Source organism: Sinocyclocheilus anshuiensis, unplaced genomic scaffold, assembly GCF_001515605.1.
Source record: "Sinocyclocheilus anshuiensis isolate Anshui unplaced genomic scaffold, SAMN03320099.WGS_v1.1 scaffold205, whole genome shotgun sequence".
NCBI classification, from domain to species: domain Eukaryota; kingdom Metazoa; phylum Chordata; class Actinopteri; order Cypriniformes; family Cyprinidae; genus Sinocyclocheilus; species Sinocyclocheilus anshuiensis.
In genome coordinates this window covers 2,571,042-2,584,714 of record NW_015536497.1, presented here as the reverse complement: position 1 = coordinate 2,584,714, position 13,673 = coordinate 2,571,042, and the positions used below count along the sequence as shown (strand labels likewise).

General features: G+C 37.8%; 1 protein-coding gene and 1 long non-coding RNA gene across 2 annotated transcripts in view; both read right to left on the bottom strand.

Annotated features, from left to right (window-relative positions):
* The window catches only part of LOC107687944 (guanine nucleotide-binding protein G(z) subunit alpha), a 47,679-nt gene extending 42,168 nt beyond the window's left edge, over window positions 1-5,511 (bottom strand). The window contains exon 1 of the mRNA XM_016485442.1: window positions 5,253-5,511. The gene's annotated coding sequence lies outside the window, so the exon portion shown is untranslated. The remainder of the gene's footprint in view (window positions 1-5,252) is intronic.
* Window positions 5,512-10,940: 5,429 nt separating this feature from the next.
* LOC107688624 (uncharacterized) lies at window positions 10,941-11,651 on the bottom strand. Its single transcript, XR_001634249.1, has 3 exons — window positions 11,563-11,651; window positions 11,364-11,421; window positions 10,941-11,022 (listed from the first exon to the last, which is right to left on the bottom strand). It is a non-coding gene; the product is annotated as an uncharacterized LOC107688624 (long non-coding RNA).
* Between the last annotated feature and the right edge of the window lie 2,022 nt (window positions 11,652-13,673).

The window sequence follows — 13,673 nt, the reverse complement described above, 5'->3', positions numbered from 1 at the left end:
TATATATATTATGAAGCAGCAAATATTCAATATTTTCATGAGGATTGTAATCTCTTTCCTATCGGGTGTGATGTCAATACTTTACATCAGGGTTTCTCAATCCATTCCTAAATGGCATAATCCCTAATAGTATAATCTGTATGAAAATACCTCTCAGCTCATCAAACTCTGTCTGATACATTAAAATCAGCTTTATGTCATTACTGAAGTTGGTTGAGGTTCACGTATGCAGAAAATGTGATTAAATGACTGCATGTGTATAACTTCATCTAAATAAATAGCGGATGAGCCAGTCGATATGCTGGATTTTACAATCGAATATGTCATTATGATGCATTACGGTATTATGGGAGGTTTTTTTATTCCAGGCATTGTTAAAGCTCCTAAAACCACTTCCCCTGGTGGCGTGTGTGCACAAAAAGATGCAAACACCTCTGAGTCTCTCCCATACCTGCTGACCTAGATACGAGTATGTGACTCCTCTTCCTGCCAAGCGCCATTTCCGAGTGATAGAGCCAGACGTCGCATGCAGCCAAGCTTGACCAATGAATGTCACAAATTGCTCATCCAACTCATTCACCTTTACACCTTTAGTTTCAAAACATGAAAAACGTGCCTATCATTTGCAAATGAGTTTCCATTTTTCTAGTAAATTTTGTTGATGTTTAAATACTTTCACCGATTCCAGTTTAATATGTAGAGACGACTAAAAGTAGGGCATTTGTATATTGATTTCCCTTAAAAAAGTGTAAAGATCGACCAGTCCAATATTCCAACACTGGCTCAACCAATGGAGTGAGTTTGGGGCGGGACTATCTCTTTGTCCAAAAAGTGGTAGAAGGGGGAGTGTTCAGGAAACCTGTTTGAAATAATCATTATTTTTGCAGTTCCATTTGGTGATATAGTGAAACAAAAATACTTCTTTAAGAGTAATATTTACATAATCTATTTTTTATTTAATATGCTTTATCTATTGATGATAATAATAATAATTATTATTATTTTTATTATTATTATACAATAAATAATATGGGTATTTAACAAAAAATATATTGTTTTAATTCAAAAAGAGTAATTTTTAATTACATTGTTTCTTTCAGTTAACATAATAGTTGTACACTATGACAAATACATTTTAATAAAAATACAAATATTCTGTGTAGTTTCTCACTTAATGAGGGCATAAAACCTAAAGTCTTGAAAATGTATAATAATGAAAAATAATTCTTTAATAAAAAGTATTAAAATATTTTTATAATACAGCATGTCACGCTGCTCTCACACTGTTTGAAATGTGAGAAAAAAAATTACAAGAGTACAAATACATGCACTTTACAATAAGATATCATTAGTTAACATTAGTTTGTGCATTAACAGCATTAAATAACAATTATCAAAATATTTGTTACAGTACTTACTAACCTTTGACAGCGTTAGTATAAAATAAAAATACAACTGTTCATCTGAGGTCAATTAAATAACAAACGGATACAACTTTTGATTTTAATAATTTATTAGTAAATGTTGTAACTATAATTAATAAATATATTGGAAATATTTTTCATTGTTTTCATGTTAATATTCTTATATATAAGAATAAAACAGAATATGTTGTATATCTACTGCAGGTAAAGTCCAATAGACCATTGTTTTCAAAAGCCAAATTAGTCATTTCATTTCAGTTCTCGAACATACTTCCTTCTGGTCACCTCAACACAGTATTCTGAAACCATTCTGTGTTATATGCAAAACTACCATGGAACAAACTGCTGATAACAACTGTACACAAAAGCCAGTGCTGAGTTGATCCATCAGGAGAAATGTGATCATGACTGCAGAATTAACAGTCGGATCCATTTCATTCTGCTGACAGAATGACATGACAACAGTGCTTTTATGCCAAATCACTTTGCTTTGTAAATTAACACGCATAAAGGTGCAAGAAGCAACCATGTAAAGGTGATACAGACACAAACTTGGCATGAATGAGAAGGTTAGAAGGTCAGTGAAAATGCTACGTTTCTATAGTTTTCTTAAGTCTTTTGACTTGTGACAGTAAGTAACCAACCAGAACATAGTTTTCCATAAACACAGTTCACATTTTCTTCGGAAAATATAAAAATTTGGTAAAAATTTGTTTTTTTAAAGTAAAAATATTTAATACATTGTTTATCATGTATGATTAAGAATATTGGGCTTCAGATGGGAATGGCATTGTCCGATGTTCAGATAGGAATTTATTTCTTAAAAATGGCTTGTTTGTTTAGTTCACAGTAACATGAATGCAAGCCTTTTCCACTTATGGCAACATTCAGTAGCAACTTTTCTCCCAGACCGTTTGAGCTGGTTTTACTTTAAATCTAACACATATTTAAACCTTAACAGAACCATCTTAAGACTAGGATGTGACCTATATCATATAGAATTCAACAGTGCTTCTTACAAATGAACCACTTGGATATAACTAATGACTTGTTTCAATTCAACAAAGGGCCTCTCTCACATGTGTTTCCATAAAACAAGGGCCTGGTCACCTCCTGACCCCAAACTTGTCAGAGTGTTGGATATTCCATGCTCTCACTGAGAAAAGCCCTTTCAGTTGACTTCACCGAATACTCCAATTCCAGCCAATCTATGTCAGAAGACAAATCTTGCACAATATGCATGCTGCTTTTTTTCAATATGATAACACTTAAAGGCTTTGATCAGTTTGCAATGATCAGTCTGAACCTTCATGTCATTCCAAACCCATTTAATTTGTCCCAGTTATGATCGTTCAAGCATTCACTCCGAAAGTAGCATGTGTATATTTAGGAATCTCCCTTTTAAGAATGTTCCTATCATTGTTGAACTTTGACTAAAAATTCCTTCTCCCCATTATTTTCAAGCATCCCATTTTTGTTTTACTAGCGAACTCTTACTAACATGGACAGAATTTTTTAGACTCCATCAGACTCATGTAGGACGACCCCACAAATGAAACACAATCTGAATTCAGCACATCTTCAGTGACAGAAACATACTAAATAATAAATGTAATGACTTTCTTCTGTAAAATATAAATTGACATCAAATCTGTATGCATGCATGCTTTGCTATCATAGCAGCAAGCTCAGGTATTTTTAAAACATGACCCAAATGCATAACAATCTGACATTCAGCGGTTTAGACGGTTTTGTTTACGGCACGATTTTGGTTCACAGTTAAATGAGCAACATGGAAAACAAAGCCTAGCGAGTTAAGCTGTGAAGTTTATTTTTAACCATCATCATTCGAGTCTAGCTTTCATTGTGATCATTTTGTTGTTGACGTTTATAGAGTTTGAATATCACTGACAGTGATGCCTGTGTTTTGACGTCCATGATTATCCTTGCATTCTTATAAGCAAATGAGGAGCAATATTAAAATGAGGGTAAGCCTCCCATAACGGCCATCATATCAGATGACAACACAGGATATAGAAATATTAACTGGTACTTAGCTGATGTTGCACAATCATCCTGCAGTTTGGTTTGGTTGGGTTTGGGGGGGGGGGCATAGCATGTGTTTTCCTGTCTTTGTGAGTAAAAGCATCTTTACTGTATTAGCACTCGATTGAGTAACACTGGTGCCGCTATGCTGTAATGAAGTGAACTCAGCTAGCGTAACTGTTCGCCAACTTTAACAAACTTATACTGCTCTGTAATAGGTCGGGAGTTCTCAGTTATGTTTCATTGAAGTATTAACTTTGTCTCAGATGTTTCTTCTAAAATGCCTTTGGAAAAACAAAAATACAATCTTAAAAATAAAGGTTCTTTATTGGAATCTGTAAGCTTGCATGGAACCTTACCATTGCATAAAGGTTCTTTATAGTGGAAAAATGTTCTTTAGATAAAATGTTTTAATGCTAAGAAAAAAATAATTATTTTAGTAACTGTTCACTGAAAGGTTCTTTGGGGAACCCAAAATGGTTCTTGTATGGCATTGGTGTAAAATTTCCCTTTTGGAACCGTTATTTTTAAGAGTGTAGACACAAATGTGACTATTGTTGAGGTAGAGTAAGTGCAAGAACAATAATATCAATGTGGGTGGCGTATCTCAAATTATTCGGTATTAGAAGAATGTGACAAGACATTTTTGAGTTCATATTGTAACTTCTGACTAGCATTTAGGCAAATCGGAGCACAGTCTGAGACGCTGCTGAGAAATTTGATAGAGTATAAGCGCAGGACATTGGAGTCTTTTACTCTAGAGAACCACACTCTCTCACAAGAGAGGCAATTCGCTTTCCCTTTAATTTCTTTGCCATCTAGGAGAAACAACTGAGACTTTAATGAGATTACATTTGGAATGGGTTCGTGGGCCTTCCTGTGAATCCATTCTTTTGCTTTTGGCGGATTCTCGCAGGATATATTTTATCTTTCTCTCTCCTTTCATTCTGTGTACCGCATCAACCTCCGCCCCTCTGCCCCTACTATCTCTCCAGTCTCCACCATTGTACCCCCCAGTCCAGCCACCTAACCCCTCCCTGCGCAGGTTCCCTCGCACATGCACGCACAACCCTGTCACCAGGCTACGCCGTCCTCGTTGCCTTAATAACAATCCTAGGAATTTTAGTTAGGGCAAAAATGCTTCAAATGGCACTTACTGAAGAAGGGAAAGGAAGGGGCCTGCCTATGGGGGGACCACAAACTCAGCTCTGGAACACACATTGACGTGATCGATGGGGAGCGAACGTGTTGTTGGTTAACATGGAGCCGTGGGAGTCAAAGATCGGCAGGAGTATGGCCGAAAGGAGAATATCGACATGGGGCTTTCGGTACACTGCCAGCAGAAACAGCAGCCCTGTCTCTCCATGGGGTGTGCACCTTAGTCAGCTCTCTCTATATTCACCAGCCAACAGAGCGTGGCATTAACACACTATACCTAGTGTACTTCCCTGTTTGAGATTCAATAATATGTGACTGTTTAAGATTGCACAAGCCGCATCATTAGGTACAGTACGTGGGCAAGATATCAAAGATGTTCCTCAATCATACACTCGTTAGCCAGTCCAGGGCTAAGGAGGGCTGCTTTAGCATCAACCCTGAGCATCACCTCACCGAGATGGAGGAAAATACCATTCCGCTACCCGAGGTGCTAAACACGCTCATGTTCACCTTCCCAAGCCAAAAACAAACCCAAGGACACTACCAGAGAAGCTAGCCTTGGTGTAACAACAGGAATAAGGGTGTGTGGAAAGAAGACTGAAAAAAAGGAAAAGGCTTCCTTACTGTTTTACCGCTTGCCGTCCATTCACCAGCAACACTGCAGACAAACATTCGCTTGGGAGGCAGAGGGAGCGCGCGATCCGTCCCCTTAGACCTGAATCACCAACATCCTCAGATCCGCCTGATTCTCCTCTCACGCATGCACTCATTCACTGGCACTCTTTTGTTGTGTCGTGCTCTCTCCTCTTATAATTGTCGGTGTGCTATTTCCCCTGTTGTTAGCTCCAAGGCAGTTAAGAGACACTGCAGCGATGGGGGAGGAGGGTGTGTGTGCGCGCGTGCATGTATGTGTGCTTGTGTTCGTGAGTGAGTGAGTGAGAGAGTATGAGAGCAATGGAGGGAGGAGTCAGTGGGCATAGAAAAGAAGAGAAGGGAAAACAGCTAGTAGGCTTAAATTCTGAGAAAAAGAGAAAGCAGAATGGGGTGCCAAGAGATCTCTGGAGAAGAAAATACAAGCCGTATCGCAAAGAATGACGGGTATGAATAGAGAATAAGGAGGTTTATCTGTGTGATTGCAAGATATGGCAGATGTTCTGCAGCCCCGCTGATTCACTCAGCCAGCTGCAAGAGTCGATCCACAGCAGGGGTGGTTGCGATTTCATTGATGGCTGAAAGAGCCTGCAGGAAAATGATTTAAAAAAAACAACGAGAGATAGAGGCAAAGGAGGGAGTTGAAGGGGAGGGAGGAGATGATGGCAAGGGATCAGGAGGGGGTTGGATAATGCTGTAATATGTTGCTTCTGTGCCAACTGTTTCTGTGACAGAGGGAAGACTTCCTCTGAAGCCATTGGTCCCCTGCTTGTACGGATAGATGTACTGACAAATAAAATATCCAGCAGTGGCTCATGGGTGATTGGAGCATGCTCCCCTCCCACCTCTCACCTCCCACCCCCTGTTGAGGCAACAAGATTCTGCCTCACCCCAGGCAGCTGAGGACCACATCCAGTGCGTTTGCACTTTGCATCCCAAACAACACTTCACAGACATTAACGTGTACATGTTTTGTTGCATTAAACATTCAGAGAGGTGAAGGGAACAGCAAGGTGCAAGCAATCCTTGTCTTTTGAAGTACATTTCAGCTTAAGCATTGTACAATTTTGGGAAATTTCGGTAGTCTAAATATTTCTTTTGCCGTAAGGAGGAATCAGTAGGCTTAGTGTGACATGATAAGTGACTGCCAAAAATCATACCTTTAGGAGTACAACAACTTGACACTGGGGCAGTACCCTTAATGGGTCATCTTTGTACCCCTAAAAGGTTCATTGTAGCACCATAATGGTACATATTTCTACTTATTTTAAGGTGCTAAAATGCACCTTTTAGATAAGGTACAAGGTTGTCCCTTCAGGGTTACTGTCCCAGTGACAAGCTGTTGTACCCCCAAAAGTTGTTTTTTTTTTCTCTGACAGTGTATTGTACAATCCGACAAGTGATAGCTGGGTGCACATGCAACTATTCTCATATATTCTCAACCTACATGGTGGTCTTTTTTTTTTAGACTCTTTTGTAGGTGACTATGGCAGGGACTGACCTGTGGTCTTAGGTCATGTGTGAGCATCAGTGGATGAGTAACGAACAAACTCCTGATAGGAAACAGATCCTATCAGATTGTGCTGCTGCCCTGTTACATTTCACAGGATGTAAAAAAAGACCTCCTTGCATTAAGCTGTTAAACATATCATTCCATCGCCAGACGACAGCAATGTGATTTCAACGGATAATTAATTAGAAGGAAACAGGAAATAGAAATATAAAATATCATTGAGACAAATTTGCATAAAAATTTGTAAACATAAACATACAGTACATAATCCTTTTTTGAAGTTCTCCTGCCTCCTACCTCTCCTTCTCCTCTGATTGCCTAATCTTGGCCAAATTCTAAAGCATTGCATGTATTCTTTGTATAAAAATAAAATAAAATAAAAATGATCTAATGTCAGTGTGTCAATTTGTCGATATCAATTTGTGAAACTTAGAGGCAAGATTGCAAGATAAGCACATAAAGACATACTTGTTACAAGAAAAAATATTAAAAACAAAGTTACTGAAAAATGTAGGATATGTTGTAAACAAGGTTTTGGTGGGGACTGGTGAGATATTTTGCATGCGCATGAACATCTCATGATCAGTTTGTGTGGGATTAAAATTATATTTGTGCAACCATAATGACAGTGCCTAAGGGCTTTTATTATGGATGCGCGCACTTTATTTCACGTCTTCTGAACTGTTGACAACCAACACCCGCTTACCCCCAATGAAAGGCTTGGAGGGGCCAGGACAATTTTTTATATAACTCCGACTGGATTGTCTGAAAGAAGAAAGTCACATACACCTAGGATGTTTTGAGGGTGAGTAAAACACAGGCTAATTTTCATTTTTGGGTGAACTAACCCTTTAAGTTGACTTTCGTATAAGGATATAGGTGAAAATAATCACACTTGAATCTATACAGATTTTTTTCACTCTCCACTTAGTTGACTCGGACCACATTCACATGTGTTGTTTTTATTGCTAAATTATTATTGATGTTGTTGTTATGCTTCATATAAATAAATCAGACTGTAGTATAAACGCTGTTGTATTGTAAAAAAAAAAAGATTATTCAGTAATAATTTTAATTTATAGAACATCAGTAAAACCATTGAGCTCCTCTTTCATTGACAGCAGATTTATAAACGATTCCCATTACAAATTCTCATTACTAAATTGGGTTTTCAAATGTATGTTATAAGTGACATTTAATTACAACAGAGCTGCTTCAAGACATTGAAAACCCCTCTCCCTAATTTAAAAAAACCCATTGGATCTGCATGAATCGCATAAATTACCTATTCTGGATTCAAAACAAAGATTTTTGCCAAAAGATGACAGGTTTGCATCAATGCATATGGACGATATAGTTAAACACGCAAAAAATTCTGTTATCATTTACTCGACCCGATGTCGTTTCAAATAGTGCTACTTTTTTCTTCTGTTAAAAAAAAAAAAACAGAGACATTTTTGAAGGATGTACTGATAGAGCTTTTCCACTGCATTACAACGAATGAGGACTGGAGCTTTCATGCTTCATAATGTAAAATTTGTTTTCATGATTCATAGGTTTGGTCATCTTTGAGTAAAGTATTTTATTAAGCACTTTCCAGGGAACATGCCCTTACATAACCATGTTAAATGAAAGTAAAAAGTCTTTCAGCATTATTATGATGATAAGTATGAAGATAGGATAAGTATGAGGATAAGTATTTCAGAGTTATCTGTACAAAGAGAAAGATTTTCTCTAGTTAGTGTCAGCTACACAACCAAACTCATATCATAAAAAAATATCTGCCCCCAGCTATGCAATGCATGGTGTTACTTTATCTTCCAAAAAATATTCAGTGTAATGATATAACTTATGCTCACATTGATAAGAAGAAGGAAACAAAGTTTCCTTACTTTAGCAAAGGAAAACCAGTCTTCTCTTGGCTTATATCGAAATCCTCAGACATTTCTCTTTACAAATCCTCCTTTTGTGCTTCTAATTCGTGAACAGCGTTTTGTTTTGTCTCCGCATTCGTCACTAATCACGCAACGTCGACGTCTTACTTCATCCGCCGTAACGCCTTTCGCGTATGACAGTCAGTGGAAGTGAGAAAAAAGTGACACAGGCTAATTTTAATTTTTGGGTGAACTAACCCTTTAAATTACCCTAGTGTGAATGGATTTTAAGTGGCCTATGGGGTAAGAATAGGGAGCTGTGATGTTTTGTAGTAAGCCAAATACATGTTGGGCATGCTTACTTACATTCTGGGTGAGAATTGATGGTACCTTTCTATAAACAGCTCTCCTGTGAGAGGAGTGGTGTATGTGCTGTCACACAACAGTGTCAGATTGGAGACAGCATCTCCATGAAATAGCAGGTATTGTGAGTTTATGTATAATGTAAGTGTCTTGAATACAGCATTTCATCTGATCTCACAATGCATAAATATTCATGTGGGCCACATTTTCATATATTTTGTTTTCTTCAATCACATATAAATAGAAACTGCATGTCTAATCTGCTCATGCACGCTGGGATGCAATTAACGATAGCTGTCTTAGCACAGTTATTACTAAAGTTTCAATTCTGATTGGTTCAGAAGTTTATTTAATTAGAGCTATTCAAGACCCATGTGTTCAGTTGATTGCACCATATTTAATAGTTACAAGCTTTCAACACTTTACAGCTGCACAACCCTAATGAACCTGTGGTTGTGCTGTGTGCATGACGGATACAGGGTCGCACTGGAAGGATTCAGGGGAAACAGATATCACAGATGCAAGACATGACCTCAGGCTTATGTGTGTCTTATCAGATCATAGCAAGCAAAGAACGACATTGAAAAATATTCTACAAAAATGGCATTAGAGGCACTTTTTTTTTTAGATACGTTTAACAGATATGTTTGGTCTCAAACTAGACAGTAACTACTGAGTAATACCTTCATTTAGACCAAATTTGCAACCCTGTTACTTGCAACTTTGTTCTTTCACAAACACTATTTTAATATTTTTATTTATTTGTTTGTATTTATTCATGTATTTATTGACTCTTTGGTTTGACCTCCTGAGGTTATCGACCAACATTTCTGGAGGCTAAGCCCCTCCTTTCATTGACACTGGCTTCTAAAAAAGAAACAAAAAAAAAAAACCTAATGTTTGAAGAGATTTGTGCCCTATTTTCTATTCAGGCCCTATTCAACCAAAATGTTGTATTGAGAAACTAATGATGTTTAACAAAAAATAAATAAACAAACTGCACCATTGAGAGAAAAAAAAAAAAAAAAGTACACCATTCATTATACATTTAATAGAAAACAAATTGTTTCTGCTCTTACAGTTTCAGTCTTGGGGTTTAACACATTTCATCATTCATGTACTAAGCATTTCTGCATTCAGTATGTGTTTCCACAATTATAGCGGTCTCTAGCCCTCTGTTTGTCTGTCTCTCTCATTCTCCATCTTCCCCCTCTCTCTTTCTGCCTGTCTCCACGCCTCTCTCGCTGCTTCCTGTCTCCCTAATCCGTAATCCAGTGAAAATCGGTCAGGCGAAACAGGGTGGCTTTGATCAGGCTCTTATATCAACGGTGGATTCGGTATCAGCTCACCCGGATTCCACAGAACCCTGGAGCAGGAGCTCCTGACAGCAGTTCATCAACGCCCAGACAATATCATCCTAAAGGCCTTATGATGCATAAAAACTGCTTCATTTGGTTCATTTGCCATTGGATTTCTCATTATACAGACAAATTTATGGGATACTGTTATGTTTAAAGACCCCTTAAAAATCACTTGATTAGTGCAGATCAAGACCCTTGCTAGTGACAAATTCATGTTAATGATATACTTATTCACATCATAGGGAATTGCAGAGTAGCTACAATTAGAAACACCTTAGTGTCACGGCCTGGGATAGATAGAGGACTCAGATGCAGAGGAGTTGTGAGAAAAGAGATCCTTTATTCTCACCGCAAAGCACAAAATAACAATTAAATACTGCTCAGGTAAGCGGAGATTCCAGAGCTGGCCGGCAGAGACTGCGGACCACTCGAGCTGCCAGATCTCCGTGCTACAAGTCCTGAAGCACAGAGGGTAAGAAAATGCTTACACTCATCCACAGAACACTAGCAAAGACAAAACAATCTACTCACGCAGAGCCATATATGGGAGTGGGTGACAGGTGTGGGGGAGAGTCAGCTCATGATCTGTGCACTCCCTCTGCAAGATCAGCAATGATTGCCCAGACCACGAGCTGCCGAAAATGAAAGGAAAACACAGACAGCAAGAGAAGCCGAGAAGGCACCCTGAACCATGACACTTAGCGCATGTTAGGCTGCTACAGGCAATGTGAATTTTAAATAAAACTTTTTAAGTAATGTATGCTACATGTAGAGACTCTGTGATTAATTTATTTGATTAATTTCATTTTAAAGGAAGCTCAGTGAACCACTGCAGGGGGCACTTACAAAAGGAACTGAATGCGACCAAACTGTAAACACTAAAATATTCACTGTTTTAATAGTCGCAAAGATGTAAACACAAATGTTTACATGACTTAAGTGTGGGGTAAAAAAAATATATACAAATACTAACCTTTTCAGTGTAAAGCTCAATCCAATTCTTCTACTTCTTCACCATGACCATGTAATACCTAAAACCACAGTAAAATGATGAGCAACTTAATAGAGAGCGAATACACATTTCAGTAAAATAATGCAATTGCTTTTATGAAATGATAATCTTCACATTTCTGATGTAAAGCAACTGTATGTAAGTTTTTTTTTTTTTTTACCTTGAAAGTTTAGTTTAAAAAGGAACGAGGAGACTTTATTCATCCAACACAAGGGAATCAGGCAAACACACATAGCAGGAGAGGTTGGCATATACAATACCAGATGCCAAACTAAGCACAGGGAACACTATTTATACACATGACATGACGAGGGGATGACGAGACACACCTGGGATCAATAGAACTAAACGGGGAACACTTGGAACAAATGATAAGCACAGGAACGGGAAGGACCAAATATAGGCATAGAACCACATGGGGACCAAAACACACAAAACACAGAACAGAGTCTGACATATACACTGTAATTACGACAGTGAATTCCACTCACTTAACTGTAAGGGGCTCCAAAGTCGCAAAGATACTCAAAACTACATTCAGTTGCTTTCACTCCTTCAAAAACTTCCATTGTAAGTGCCTCAATGTTTTTTTTTCTTCCAGAGAAAACAAGGGTTATTATTTTTAGTCAAAATATTTTTTGTGTTAATCAAGATTATACCACAAGTGCTGATTTAGTTTAACTTCTATTGAACCCAGAACATCCTTTAATATTCATCTGTTGGAGCAGCCAGGTGCTGTGTTTGTGTTTTGCACTGGTCTCAAATCCTTTGCGAGTCTGGTGTTGAGTAGCTTTGCTCACCCAAGGGATGCAGACTTTCCATTGCCTGCACAGTGATATCTCACACCCTGACGGGTAACCAGGGTGCCCTTTTGACATGGACAGAAACTTTATACTCAAGGGAAGTGAAGTTAGCAAAGCTAGACATCTTATCTCATGAGTTAAGCACAGTATTGAGTTTGTTGTGTGTTTAAAGGGAATCTGTTTTATATCAACAGTACAGTGAGGTTTAACTGACCATAACCAGAATATATACATATATGCACACACTATATACAATCTTCAAACTGTGTGTGTGTGTGTGTGTTGGCTTCCTGACATATTGGGACACTTAAATCACACCTATGTGTCATTGTCATTGCATTTTATAATATATATATATATATATATATATATATTACACAAATTATGCTAGACTTTTAGTCAGCACTGACACTTTTCTGGGCCGCTAACTGTTCCCAAGGTGATTTTTAGTGAATAATTTCACACGGGTGTTTTAGCAGAAGTAATTGATAAATGTTTTTATTGTGTTCTTCTTTTTAATAAATGCCACTTGGTTTTGCAGGTGCATGAGAACTGTAATCAGGTTCTTTGAATCTGTTAGAGTGCATGAGCATAGGTGTGCCCCAGCTGTGCACAGGAAGTATAGCATCTGATAGTCAACCGCCTCTATCTCCTCCATCTCTTTCTGCTTTTTCAGCAACTAATAGTGATCAGTTCCCATCAACACTGGTTTTTTTTTTTCCATTTAAGGCTTAAACCAGATTGACAGCAAGCGGTGCAAGTGTACTAACGGGTACGGATGTCCAGTCATGCCTGTTGATTCAGATGAGGTTCATTATTGTATTGTTAGCGGGTTATAAAGAAATTGACTATTTAAGTCATGATATGAAAAAGTGCACTCTCTATTCTATTTATGACCTAGAAAGCAGGCCACATAGTTAACACATTACCTTCCTTTTCTTCTTAAACACCTACTCACTTTCACTTTGCCTGTACAACACAGTTGTACCAACGTGTCCACAGTATTTTTGCACTAGAAAAAAAAAATAGAAAAAATAAAAAAAGTTTTTTAAAGCTAGCATGAAACGGAAATTCACCCTATCTATTTTGTAAATGCATATTACAGATCTTATTGTGAACAATTAATCTGTGCGTGTGTTTTATTTTTTAACGACGGACTTTTCTGTGTTGATGAACGCAGGACTTCTCTAGTTCCACTTAAAGGAATAGTTCACCCAAAAATTAGAGTCCAAACAGCTGATAAAAACATCAAACATGCAGTTATCCACATCAAAAGACATTAATTGATGGACTGGAGTGTTGTGAATCACTTGTGAATTATTGTGATGTTTTTATCAGTTGTTTGGCACCCATTCACTGCAGAGGATCCATTAGTGAGCAAGCGATGTAATGCTACATTTCTCCAAATCTCTTCCAATGAAGAAACAAACTCATCTACATCTTGAATGGCCTGAGCAAATTTTAAAAT